General features: G+C 41.7%; 1 protein-coding gene across 46 annotated transcripts in view; it reads left to right on the top strand.

The window, feature by feature from the left end:
- The window catches only part of LOC141575151 (uncharacterized), a 188,902-nt gene that overhangs the window by 152,340 nt on the left and 22,187 nt on the right, over window positions 1-14,375 (top strand). For 42 of the 46 annotated variants that reach the window (XM_074353747.1, XM_074353735.1, XM_074353745.1 and 39 more), the window contains 4 exons: window positions 1,744-1,968; window positions 7,163-7,346; window positions 8,103-8,302; window positions 8,605-8,728. The gene's annotated coding sequence lies outside the window, so the exon portion shown is untranslated. Of the gene's footprint in view, window positions 1-1,743; window positions 1,969-7,162; window positions 7,347-8,102; window positions 8,303-8,604; window positions 8,729-10,537; window positions 10,699-14,375 lie in introns of all 46 variants that reach the window. The other 4 variants (XM_074353726.1, XM_074353728.1, XM_074353730.1 and 1 more) reach the window with 4 other exon arrangements.

Genomic DNA, 14,375 nt, shown 5'->3' with positions numbered 1-14,375 from the left:
TTCTGTTCTCCAGAGGAAAAGAGTACAATTCAACAGTATAATGATTGATTGTGAGCTAATGAGATAGACAAGGCAATCAATTATTTATTAAATATCCTTTCATGCCAGAAACAAATGTATTATACACACAAAAATCACACAAAGCATGATAATATCGTGCTTATAGACGTGTGTTCGAGTTCGAGTCCTGCTCTGGAGTGACCAGTCCTGTGAGATGGAGAACTGGTATGTAGGCTTAGGCTCTCCAGGACTGGTTTTCTGTCCTGCAGAGATGGGGCTCGCTAGGCTTCCCTCCCCCGTAGAGGTGCTGTGGGTTGAAACTGTCACGCGTGCACAACTGCTCGTTCCTCGTAAGTGCAGGATAGCATAAATTTTGCGGTGATGGCTTTATGACTGTCCCGTGTAGACTCGCAGTGCTCCAAAGGGATGCCTTGTGGTTTGGAGATGGGATTCTCATTTCTGTAAATACCCAAGAATTGTGGTATTGGGCCCTGCTGATTTGAATCTATTCTTTAGAAAGTACATATTGTAGATATATTTTTCAAGCATGTGTGCTTTTTTCCTTTTATTATTTATAGTTCTACCCTCTCATCTCTTGGTGTGACTTTTCATGGAATCCAGGAAACAGTCCTAACCTACCTGCCTCTTCACTCTTCTCCGTGGTGGTTTCCTTCCCTGACTAGAAGAGGGTTTTGCACAGGAAATTTTATTTGTTCCCCTTTTCTTGGAGTCTCTCTTTCGGTCTGCCCATCTCTCACCTGCCCATCTGTCCATTTCTCTACCCACTCATTCTTCTGACTTGTTCCAAAAAGCATTTCAGGCAGCTTACAGAAGAACAGATACCAAATAAACAGGTTAGAAAATGGGGCCAAGTTCAAACTCCGAGGCTAGGAGGCGAGCCTGTTTGAGGGTTGCAGCCGTGAGACACACACCTCTGCCCTGTGACTTATAAGATCGACAGCAAGAGTGTGCCTGAGGCTCCCAGCAGACACAGGTTAACAGGGTTTGTGGGAGATGCTCACTGGCTGTGAAATAAATAAGTGGCTCATGAGAAGCCCAACCTTTCCAGCTACAAAGGCTTAGGAGAATATTCTGAGTGTCTTCCAAAATCAGGGTATTGCATTGTTTCTTTTGTCAGAGTTCTACGTATAGTTGGTTACATTCTATACCTGGAAATTTCTTCAGAACTCCTTACCAAGTGAGTGCCATTGCTCGGGAATGAGGTGGTTCTGCTCATTGACTGTGGTTGGCCAGAAACCGAAAATGACAGCTTCAAAGGAGCCTGGGATTTGTCCGTTATGTTTTCTCAGTGCTGTAGATTTCAGGAAATGCTTTCACACTTTCTCTCCATCTGAGGCGGCAGCGTGCTCTCTTAGCAGCATCAGGAGCTCAGAGCCACGGGATGTTGGGGGCTGACTGCACTGCCGTCAAGACAGCCAAGCTAGTCACTGCAGGCGTGGTCCTTTCACATAGTGCATTTCATGCTCTATAGTAGAAGGTTTCAACAGGGAGTTAATTAACTGAGTTAATTAACATTTAATAAATATGAAGCTTTGATGAAAAGACGGTTATAGGCAGAATATAAGTTGTGAACCCTTTGAAAACCTTTGAAAACGGTTTCATTACTGAAATTTCAGTAGGGAAGATACACAGTTTATCTTATTTATGCCTCTCATTTAAAGTAACAAAGAAACAAGACAGAAAAGGCAGAGGATGATTTCTGTTATTCCTCTCGGCTTGCAGGTGCCCTCACATCCAGTGGCATCCATCCAGAGACCAACACTGACACTGGCCATGCTCAGAACTGACTCAGCCCTGAAGACACAGGTGACAAATAGAAGGGGGCCGCGCCCTGTTACAGCAGGTGCTCTCACTTTGTGTGTCCTTATGTAACTGCACGGTGTTAATCAGGATCGCCCGTTCTACATTGTGTGGCGCTGCTGCAGTGTCTCCTAGTTATTTGTTTCTGTAAGTACTCGTGTATTATTCTCCAATGTGTGGTACTACACATCTAAAAATGCTTTTTTCAGATGAAAAATAATGTATATTTAATGCAATAAGTCTGAAGAAAGGGACAAAAACGGCTATCCAGGTCCCACTAGTCAGAAATACTAATTAACACTTTAACATCTACTTTCTGTTATTTTCATCAGTGAGTATCAGCTCTGTCATAAAAACCAGTGAGCACTCTGTGCCTGTTTACTGTGTGGAGACCTCCATTTTCCATTCGGCTTATTACATGTTTTTCTACAATATTCTATCTCTCCTGGCATGATTTTTAATGACCATTATAGCATTATGTCTTGTGGAGGCATCGTCCATTTTACTTCGGGCTTAAATAAACTTTTAAATTCCAAGTGTACTTAACTGAAATACTGAAAAGAGAACTGTGGTGGTACAGGAAGGCCCCTAACTCACTTCCCATTATTTCCTGAGTGTAAAAGCTGTTGCCAATGTGGTGTATATATTTCATGACCTTTATGCCTATGACATATATATATACCCATACATACATACATACATACATATGAGAAATCTATGTATATGTGTGTATATATGCTTTTTTGAAAAATAAGGCCATGCTATATGTTTTCTGCAGCTCGCTTTATTCACTCAGGGGTATATCATAGACGTCCTCCCACTCCAGACTCACCCAGTCCTTTCAGATAGACTGGAGGGATCTCCTGATATGCAGGTGTGGTCTCTTGTGCAAGGACACCTTTGGTGGGAGAGTGCTGTGGACAAGGCCCTGGGCCACGGGGAAACGCCGGCACCCTCAGTGCCAACTCGCCGTGATTTACCGCATCATTGTCTTGATGGTGGACACTTAAGTTTTCTCCATTTTCCACTGTCAGAAAGGATGTTTTACTGGCATCTTTCTTTAACAGATATTCCTGTGATCTTGTATGAGCATGCCTTTAGTTAATTCTTCTGGAAATTTAGTCCCTGGATGTGACATTTACGTTCATCACAGGCTACTTTCAAGTGACTAGAAATTCCTTCTCCAATGTGGAATGAAAAATGTAGAATTACTTATGTAACCAATTCTCTACTGCTGGATATGATTTCACTTCAGCTTTTCTTCCCACCAGTGTAAACAGTACATCTATTTGAACTGATTTTTTTTCTAAACGAAACGATTCCTAGAAGTGGGGTTGAATCAGTGTGTACACACGTTTTTCAGAGTTTACATATCCATTGACATGTCATCCTCCAAAAAGGTCGCTCACAGTTTTTTCTCCCACAGATGGACACTAGCTACAATATATTTTAAAAATATTTACCAATAAGATGAGCAAAAGTGCTTTTTCATTGTTTTAGTTTGCATTTGATGACCAGTGAGGTATTGAGCATTTTTCACTGATTAGCCATCTGACTTTTGAAAAGTGAATGATCCATTTTGTCCTTTGCACAAATTTAAGTGAGGAAGTTTCTTTTTGCTTTGTGACAGCTCTTTGTATGTTATGAACATTAATCCCTTGTCTTCATCAACATCTATTACAGAGTTTTTCCTTGTCATTTCTTTCGTTTCATTTTGTTCAGTAGGTTTATTTTTGTTGTGGCTCAAAATATTCTTAAGATAGTAAATGTCTTCCTTTTGGGTTTTAACTTTGTTATTATTCTTAGAAATACTTTCTTATAATGGTATAAATCTCTTATGTAGGTTTATTTAATGTCTAAGATGGAGATGATAATAGTACTTGTTATAGTGAGGGGAAGTTGAATTAATGTGAGCAAAGATTTGTATTTGCTGTTATTAGTATTTTAATATTTACATCACTATCTGTAATTTTTTTTGTGGTCATTATGACAGGAATAGAATTTGTTCTTTCCAGGTGATTCTCTGTCCCAGGACAATTATCGAATTCATACTTTGCTCTTCGATTTGAAATCCCACATGTATAAAATACTTATGTAGACTAGAGTCTCTTTTTGAGCTCATGCTTTATTTCTGTCAATCTTACTTCCTTACTCCAACGCTATATTTTACATATTGTAAAAATTAATTATTATCTGACAGTGCGATTTTTTTTTTGTTCTTTTCTTCCATCCCAAACTTTCTTGGCTATTATTATGACTTTATTATTCCTGAAGAATTCTAAAATATTTTGTTCAAGTTAAAAAAAAAGTCTGATAAGAGTATTCATGGGAAATTTATTAAGTTTTGATTTATTTTTAGGAGAACATCCATATTTAAAAAACTGTTTTCCTCCATGCAATATGTTGATGTCTCTACATTCACACCTCTTATTTACCCCTCAGTACAGTCCTGTAGTTTTCTCCATGTACAACATGGGCATTAATTTTGAGTTTTTTCCAGATTATTGTTGATGTTTTTGTTAATTTTTTAAGTGAGAATTTTTTGCTATTATATTTTTTAACTGTTTAAACTGACACCTAGGAAGGCAGATTCGGTTTGTAAATACTCACTTTGTAACAAATCATTTAAAATTGTAAGTATTAAGTAATTGTTCCAGGATCCTTTCTTTTGTGTTTTTAAAAATTTGTTTCCAATATTATCAAAATGGTCATAGCTAAGAAGTATAGGTGTTGAGACAGATGGAGAGAGGTAGTGTGGCTCATGTACAAACTGTGAGCACTTTCATGGCTGCATTTAGGCTGGAGAAGCCCCAGAAGAGCCCAGGTTAGACCAGGGGTGGCTTTGTATGCACTTGAAAGCCAGCTCTCCTACCTGTATGGTGAAGCCTGGTAGGCGTGGCAGGTAGATGATCAAGGTCTGATCAAGGTCATTGGCTGCACAGAGCGCTGTGTCTGTGAGAACTGGAGTCCATCGCCATGGGAAATGCTTGGTGCCAGGAACACTGCAGGGGAGCTGGGGAGTCTGTGTGTTAAGGATTTTCCAGTCCTGGGAGTGGGAAGATAAGACTCTGCATTCAGATCTGAGTTTGAATTCATCCTCTCTTATTTACTGGTCCTCTGACTTTTGACAAGTTATCTACCATCTTTGAACTCCTATTTTCTTATCTCTCAAAATATGAGAATTACGGCCTGCTGCTAGAGTGTTTGATCAGGATAAATGATTTGTTTCTATAAGATGCCACGTACAGTCACAAGCTCAGTGAGAAATGGGCTGTCACCTCTTCATCTGCAACTCAGTGCTCCACAGGACATCGGGGCAAAGCCAGTCCGTAATTTGTTTGTGATGCAAGTAGGAACAAAATTAATGTCTTGCCTTTCCCCTGCAGTATTCTTACTCCTTTGCTTCATTTACTTCTTTCCTCCTTTCCTTTCCCCTCCTCAACCAAAAGATCCTGAGGCTCTCTCAGAACACTAGATTCAAATTACTTTAAAGGGTGTCTCATCCTCATGAAATGACAGTAAATTAAAAAAAATCTGTACAGATCCCAGACGTCATTGTATTTGATTTACACACACACACGCACACCCACCCACACACACAATCAGCATACCTACAAATTGCTGAGGGAGAAGGACCAATTTTTCTGAGTTTTCATTCACTGAGCGTGAGAGCAAAGTCTCTTACGCAGACTTTCACCTTGCTTAGTGCATGGTGTTTTTAATTGGATTTCTGCTTTGTGGCCATAGAACTATTCTTATAGAAGAGAGGATGTGGAGACATAGACATTCTGCTGAGATATTGGTGTCAACATATTTGAGTTGGAAAGGACTTAGGACAGCATAGAGTCGTAAATTTTTATGGGTGAGAATCCATGATGGTGTAACTTGGACAAGAACCCGGGTCTTCTGTCTTCGTGTCCACGTGGATGAAGAGGCAACAGGGCGGGAGATGGCAGGGATCCTTCTTTCTTGAGTTCCAGGGTCTTGCTAGTTTTCACTGCTCAGCTGCCTTTAGTTAAGGTCCATGTGGCGTCTCATGGGAAGGTCACTCTGTCCTGAAAGACTGAGTTTCTAATCAGCAAAAAGCCCTGGACCCACTCATATTTCCCAGAGTTTTTCTGCTGTCCTGCTGACAGTTTATATAAATGATACCTAAGAAACTACTGGATATAAAATCCTTGTTGTTATCATTTGCCCTCAAGTTCCATAGGAATGGGGTGCTGTCTCAGGCTGTCTAAGGCTAGATCTGAACAAAGATAGGGTGATAGGCTGTGCTGCTGGACCCTCCCCAGTCGAAAGGGATTTCCACCTTAGTTTTTAGAATCAGACAGATGAGTTCAAATCTTGCCTTTACCAGTTATTAGCTTTGTGAACTTGGGGAAGAAACTGTATTGTTTGTGTCCAATTTTCTTTATCTGTAAATAAGTTCAGTATTTATTTTAGGGTTTTTGTTTTAGAATTGAATGAGCTAATTCCCTCATTTATACCTAAAATACTGATCGCGTGGTTCTATGCTGGTGCCTTGGTAGAAGATTACTGAGGGACTCAGCAGTGGGAATGCAGGTGGGGGACCCCTGGATCATAGAGCTTATATTCCAGGATATGCTTGTAAAATATTGGATGTGCAGTGGATTTTTAGTAAATGTACATTCCTTTCCTTATCCACATTGATTGTGTATATATCTTTGTACAATATATGAACAATTTTTTATTGCAATTTAAATATCTTTGTATTATTTAAATTATGTAGCTATAACAAAATACGTGAAATAAAATGATTTGTCTTTTATTTTCTTTTCAACATGCAAAACAAAATAAAATAGAAAAGAAAAAAAGGTTTTGAAGGAGTAGAAATAATTTTATATCTGTGGAATCAATTCCCTATGTTAGGTTTTTTAGTTGTGTTGTTAAACAGCATATAAAATTGATAGGTTTTGACTTCAGTGTTGATAGCTAGGTGAGTGTAGTTTCTTTTTGTGGTTGTCTTTGATGAATTATTTGCACTAGATCATAAATGATGTGCATGTTACATATTGGAAACGAGGAAAGAGTGGAGACATACTACCTCCAATGCAGTCATCTTGTTACCAAGTCGAAACTCGTACTGCTTGCTGTATGACAGGCCAATAAATCGGGAGATTGAGGTGTTGGAGCAAGGAATAGTGACTTTATTTGAAAAGCTGGCAGACCCAGAAAATGGCTGAATGACATACTGGAGAACCGTCTCCCCCAAGTCAGAAATCAGTCCGCTTTTATACTAAAAAGGGGCGGGGATGTGGTTGGTTGTTGCAAACTTCTTGCGGTACGAATTGTTTCTCCTTGGAATTCTTTGTTCTTGCAGCTGTCCACGTGGGTCAAATCATGGTGCCACTCTAAAACCTCCAAAAAAAACCAAAGTTGATTTTCTACTTTGCAACTTGCCATCTCAACATAAGTGCAGAAGAGTTAACATCGTGAAAGCTCTGAGCCCGGAGAATAGGCTTTACTGGATATTTCAGGCTAAAGGCAACTTTCTCTTACAAAAGGTACAGCGCTACCAAGTCTGAGCCTAGAAAACAGCAAAGGTTTAAAGACAAAGGAACAGATCTAACATGCAGTCAAATTTATTCTTTTCTATTATAATTTCTTTTTCCACCACATAAATAATTTTAGTAAGAAACATGAGCAATTTTTTTACTTTTGCTTCTTAGTAACGGATAAGTGGGCCAAATACATTTATGAAAGCATGGATGCTGTGCGGGCATTGGGGTCACAGCAAACTCTTGTTGGGGTGGTCGACTCTGCAACATGTCTGATGCCCCGTGGGTGTTGGTGAGGGACCCCATAACCAGGGGCTCTCTTCAGGAACCAGCATATGGGCATTGACATCTGGAGACCTCTTTTTCAGCTGCCGGAAATTTTTTCAGATACTGTGACTGAAAAACCACTACAGCTGGTGATAATTAGGGAATAAAGGAAGAGGAAAAGGGCTTGGATTAGATTAGAAGAGAAGGACAGAATATCAGGGAACCTGGGGGCTTGGCAGTGGGTCCTTGGGAGAGAGGGGAGCAGAGGTGGGGAAGGGCACGGCTCTGGAACCAGCTCCTGCACCTGTCCCAGGGCCCAAGTCACACAGCTTTTAATTGGCCCAGGACGCTCTCCTGTCTGGATGTCACCCTGGGCAGAACCTTGAGAATCGAAGGTAAGGGGTGGGCAGCACTCACCTAGGGGATCACTGAGGACTTCGTTCAAGTCCACAGTGCCTTTTCTGGTCATGTGTCTTCACTTGCCCTTTATCTTAGGATCTGAGGAGCAGGAGCAAGGAACGCACGGAGAGATCCAGGAAGACATCTGACTGTGTTAAGAGACGACAGTCACAGCCACACGGGAAGCGAGGACACTTGCAGCAAAGTAAAACGACTTCACAACTATTGCATCAGAGCTGCCGGTGTGAGAGAGCCTAAGCCTGTCACAGAGTGCAGGGGACAAGTGGAAAGGAATGGTAAATTTCCACTGACAGTTGAAATTTTGTTAAATAGCCTGCTACTGTTCTTTGTACCACTTGAATGAATGCAGGCATATTTCTATGGGCATTTATATGTTCACTCAAACCCACCAGCCACTCTTGCCCCCATCGGGGATGGGCTTTCTCAAGCACAGTGCACCTCCTGGTTGGGTGGGCCATGCTGCTGGTCCTCGCCTGGGGCCAGGCTGCTGCAGGGCAATGAGTCCCCGAGGCACGGCCTGCGAGACACGACAGGAACACCTCTGCTCTTGACTGAGGGCCTCCGTTTCCCCCTGCAGTGTAAGAATGCTGGTGACTGAGTTAGAAGCATGCTTCGAAGCTGTCCATGTCCTTGCCATCCAGAAGCGGAGCCTGGGAGCTTCCGAATTTCTCCAGAATGCGGTTTTCTTTCATCTTCGACAGGTGAGTTTATGTCCTTTTACAAGTGGAGGAATTACTGCAGTTTTCCTGGAACTTAATCACCACTAGTCCATCTGATTTTTCTGTGCTTGGATTCAATATGGCATGCTAAAAATTCTGGAGTCAGATCTTGAATCCCTGATGAAGAGGATTATTTTATTTCTTTATATGATAGTATTTTACTTTCAAAATTCAGAGTTTTCGGTTCTTTCAAAAATTTTTTGGGGGGTTGGAGAAACAACTTTGCTCTTACCATCTTTGTGACCTGTTGCTATATGCCTCTCACCTGTCTTCTGTCACTTGTGAGGCGGTTCCTTTTGTGACCCTGTCAGCGTTGTTCATGGTATAAAACATAGTCTGTATAAGTACAGTCCCTTTTACTCCGAAGACATTCCACAAATACTACTTAAATCTGGGTGTGGTTTTAAGAAGACAGAATCATTAGAACATGTACTTGCAGGTTGCTAGTGCAAAATCCCCAAATCAATAGTCTAGCTCAACATCTAAAATCTTTCTAATCTACCTTGGATTTGTATGGATAAGTGAAGCAGTTTGCTAAGAACTCAAGACCAGGTTTAGAATACAGGCTGGTGTAGCTCAGCAGGTCCTCCCATGCTGATGCTCTGCCAGAGGGCGGGTCCTAGGGGAGAGGGCGTGTCCTGCCCTCCCTGAGCTGACAATTTGATGGCAAAGACCTTCATCAGGTGAAGAACTTGACTTTCTTCTAAGAACAGTGGGTTTGAAATCAGTCCTAAAAGCGTGGGAGTGACAGAATCCCATTTGTCTCAAGTAGGGGAGAGTGGCTTTGGGGCCACTTGGGAGACTCGTGAGTCCATGTGGGCAGTGTTGGTGGCTTCCACTTGACCGGTTGGACGGTCAGTGTGTAAAAGCGAACAGATTGAAGGCATGTTTAGATGGTAAAAAGGAAAGGATGAATGCTGTCTGTGAAGGTAGGATGGAGGAAGGAACAGGTTTCTGGGTGGATTAATGAGGTAAATGATGGTCCATTTGTGCTCTGAGGAGGGAAAGCTGTAGAGGGATTTCTGGGGGATAACTGATGAGTACAGCTGTGGGTAAAGTGAAAGGCTGTTATATGTGTGGTTTGGAAGCTCAGGTGAGAGCCAGTAGTGAGTAGGGGGAGGGGAGAGAGACTTTCAATTCAGTTTGTCTTGTGAACATACAAATAAGGATGAGTAATGACACACTTAAAACCTCTATATTCTGTATTTAAAGCCCAGTAACATTTTGCTATATTGACTGCATAGGTTCTTAAATTTTTTTAATAGAAATAAAATAAATAGAAACAAAATAGTGGAGATAATGAACATCTTAGAGTTGATGTGTGTCCTTGTATGTATTTTCATACCTCATCTGTTTATAACCATAATCTACAAATAGATCGCTTGCTTAGCATAAGAGTTAAACAGAGGGACGTGACACACATTGTTGGGGCTTGAAGCTGATCTTCTCGGGCAAATTAAGTCACCTCTCTGTGCCTTAGTTGCATCTTCTGTGACTTCCCCCCGGCCCCTCATCACAGCTGATTTCCTAGACTAGATGTTGGGAGGGAGGCTGCTGAAGGGAATAAGAAGTGGCAACTTCTAGGGATATTGAAGAGAGAGACAAAAATAGATTAAAGCCGATAAACTTAGTAAAAATACCCTCAAAAGAGAAAGATTCCCGCAGTGTTTTGAGCCCCTTAGCGTAAGGGAAACAAAATCAGGTAGACCCAAAGCTCTTGAGCATGTGAGTATTGTGGGTGGGAGGGTGTCATCAGAAAAGGGTTAAGAAAAGGCCTTTTCATTTCCCTAGACGTTTCCAGTAAGGATGGGGAGCAGAAGAGAAAACCCCCTGCTTCACAGTGGAAGCTGCTTTTTTTTGCAAAACTGACCAAAGTTTGGAGACCATTCATCAGAGGTGCTGGCAAATGAAGAGACTTCGGGATTGGGTGGGGCACTTGCTGCGACTTCCAGGTGACCTGCTGGCTGGGGGCTGTGAGGCGGGCAGTAGGTTTGCAGGGTGACCCGGGCATAATCCCTGGCTCTGAGGCTGCTGGTCTGACTAGCAAACCTGGGCACCCGCAGTCCTAATGGGGCAGCTCGGGATGTGGCCTGGGACACCTGCTGAGCTGAGGGTGAGAAGAGGGCTTCCCTGAGGGGATGTCATGCGGAGAGTGGAAACGTCCTCCTGCAGGGGAGGAAGAGCCTCTGAGCAGGGTGCTGGATGCACAGGCAAGACCAGCCTGAGCACGGAGGCTTCTGGGAGCCAGAAGTCATACAATGGCCCGAACCGCTTGTTCCTGCCAGACTGCAGGGATAAGATGCTGAAAAATTAGGCTAGGGTCAGACCCTGTGGTGTTTTATGAATGCCAGTAAAGGACTGGTCAGGCAGGCACGAGAGAACCCTGTGGGCGTCCCAGCTGGGGCGTCACGCCGGAGGGAAGAGCAGAGTTATAGACTTTGCCACTTATTAGCTTTGTGACTTTGAGCAAGATCACCCCGCCTCTCTATATATATATATCTTCATCTGTAAAGTGACAGAGTGACAAGCTCGTGTCATCAGAAGGCTTAGTTTTGCTCTGATCCTCTTTGTCCAGTCCTGTCAGTGCTGCCCTGTGAGGTTCTGCAGCGGCTGCTCTTACCCTGAGAAGGGAGGGCGTAGAGGGACATTGTAGTGCCTGAGGGCAGGAAGGGGTTGCTTTAAAAGCAGACATGTTGCCGCCTGCAGCTGCAGGCCTGCAGGCAGTTTGGTTGAAGGTCCTGCATGGGACTTTGGAGGCCTTAGGTCGTGGAGAGTACTTTGGAAGCCTTAGCTTCGTCTTAAGTCTTGTTTTCCCTTGCGGACCGGATTTGCCTTTCCAGATTGATGCTGAAGATTTGGGCTTCTAGTAAAGCTGTTTTCAGAGATGGGTATATACGTAAAATATCGTATAAAATAAAATGATTTATTTAACTTGTGGGACTTTGCAGCTATTGGGAACAGCTCTGTTGTCCTGGTCTTCTCAGAGGACACCAAGGGTCAGCAGAGCGTGCGGGAGGGCAGGTAGCCTGCAGTGCTGCTGCGGGGTGTTCTCCCGAGTAAAGCACTCTGCTGAGTTGACTCTTCTCTGTGTTTGGTTGCCAGATGAGCAGACAGCAAATTAATGAGTTCTGGTGGGATTGTATAATGACAAGAAAAAAGAGGAAACCGTAGTTTTTCCAGACTAAAACACGCTTTTGTTTCCTGATCCAGTGTGTTCCATTACAGAATTGATGAGTTGTGTCTATTCTGGGACTTCATTGAAATAAACGTTCAGCCTAAATGTTGAGTTATGTTTTATTTGGCTGGAGGACTCGAGCCGGGATGGCAACCTCTCAGATCACTCTGAGGGACTGCTCCCAAGAGGTAGGGGAGGAGCTAGGATATATAAAAGTTTTACAAGAAAGACCAGGTAGTTGGAACAATAAAATATTGCTTGTTATCTAAAGAAAACCAGATATCTCAAGATCAAGTATTTAGTGCTTTTCTATGTATGGGAGTAAGCAAACTTTTGTGTCATTGAATTCATCCCTTTGGCAAGTACCTAGCTATCTAAGGCCAGTATCCTGTCCTTTCTTACTCTGAGTCCGCTCAGAGGGCAATACTGTGAGTGGCTGAGAGGCTGGGCTGCAGGCATGCACTCGCTGGGGGTGGCAGCAGCAGCTGATGACTTGGTTTCAGCATTCTTTGTTTACTGACATGGTTGCAGTATTTTCATTCACAGTGCTCCCCCTTGGTCCTAAATTCTGCCAATATTTTGAGAGACATTTCATGACCAATTTTGTCCCATGGTGCTAGGATGGCTCAATCCTAGTTCAGGTGAAGAATCTTCTGAGTTGCCATTCAAGGTGTTAGTTTTTTATCAGGCCCTGTTGATACTAAAAATTCTCTGGATCACCTGTCTTACTTGTTTGTTATGATCCAGGAAGTGTTTTCCCTTCATTGCTCATTCCCATACCTAGAATCACACTATTACAATTACTTTATTCAGGGTTATAAATTTTATCTATTTCTTCAAGATGTTTAGACATCATCAATTTTGTAGGCCTAGTTACACTTTGGGAAATGTAACAGACAATTTTATAAAATAGACAGGATATAAGTAATACAGCTAGTAACGTTAATAAAGTCACGATTAAGAATTTAATAGTCGGGAAGTTGTATTTTGGGGTTAAAATTTTGCTTGTGTTTCTGATTGAGTTTGAGTGATCTTATGAGAAAGTTCATATTTATGGTCAGTCTCAGAGCAGGTATTAATTGGTCAGGTGAGGTCTCCCACCTTGTAAGATCAAAAGAGGCCTAAACAGAACTATAATTTCTTTTTAGAATAACGTTTCTGAGGGCTATCTAGTTAGAGCTTGGAGTAGGGAAACCCACCAAGGTAACACAGAAGAACTAGACATAGGGAATTTACCATAAACTTAACAATTGGAGTAGTTCATAATCAAAGGTAGGAGAAATTATCACAGTAATTTTTATGCAGCCCTGGTACGGTGTCTTGGGTCAGCTGTCTACCTCAGATATCGTCTTCTTCTCATCCTGGCCTGGTAGCTTTTTCTCCATTTGGGCATTGTTTTAAGGTGAGCAGTGCTCTATAGGCCAGTGCATTGCAGGGGCTATTTCTGATAGGAAATGAACCCGAAAGTCCGTTTCCTTCAGCTTTGGTGTGTATGGTCTATTTAAGAGTACCTGATAAAGGGTCCTTCTATTCAGGTTGGGGACAGTTCTTTAAGTCATGCCTGTTCCAGTTTGTATAATCCCCTGGCTGCAGGTCATGGGGCATTGGAACTTTACCCAAGGATAGATTAGTAAGCTTCAGAAACAAAGCTAGAGTATCCTATTAATAATTCAGTTAAACTGTACAGCAATGTGACATAACAGCAAGGAATGATTGGGAAGTGTGTTAGTAAATACGGACGTCAATTAACAAAACTAGAATTTAATATCCACTAAAATATAATCTTTTTTCTCTCTAAAGTTATCCTAATTTTTCTCAAATAAAGCCATGTCAAGATTAATTCATTTACATGTTGTCTGATTATTTGATCATATAGGCTTTTTTAAATTGGCTGTGTTGGAACTTTTAATTAGGAGTCTCAGGGTAGAATGTTAATAATGTTTGCTAATGCCAGGAAAGCCCCGTCAACGGCTTGTCATGGATTTCTGCCTTACAAATTTAGGTAAATTCTTTTCTCTTTAAAATCCTTAAAATACCTTGAGATTCCTATATCTGTTAGGAGATGATCTTCCTCATTTGTCTGATAGAGCCACTGGGGACTTAAGAGTTTTTAGTCTATTGAGGGATCAGATAGAGAGAAAAGATAACTGTTCCAAGTCTGATTACATAGGTATAATTTATCAAATTGCTGTGAATCATAGCTAGCTTAAAGAGAAGAGATTCTTTATGTCTGGGAAACAGGTTAAAAGCCAGTAGTATTTTAAACAAAATGAAAATTTATAAACATATTCACCAGTTTACTCAGTCCCATGTAACTAATTCTTTTAATCACAGTTTTCTTTGGAAATTTAAAATTTCTTACCCAGTTTAGTTCACTGCTATAGTTTGAAATTTATTAGAAATCAGTAAATCTCCTTGAAGAGCAAGCATTTTGCAAAACCATCAGAAGACAAC

This window comes from Camelus bactrianus, chromosome 26, assembly GCF_048773025.1.
Source record: "Camelus bactrianus isolate YW-2024 breed Bactrian camel chromosome 26, ASM4877302v1, whole genome shotgun sequence".
Lineage (NCBI taxonomy): Eukaryota > Metazoa > Chordata > Mammalia > Artiodactyla > Camelidae > Camelus > Camelus bactrianus.
Note: the sequence above shows the minus strand (reverse complement) of the source record. Positions and strands in the feature narration are given on the sequence as shown.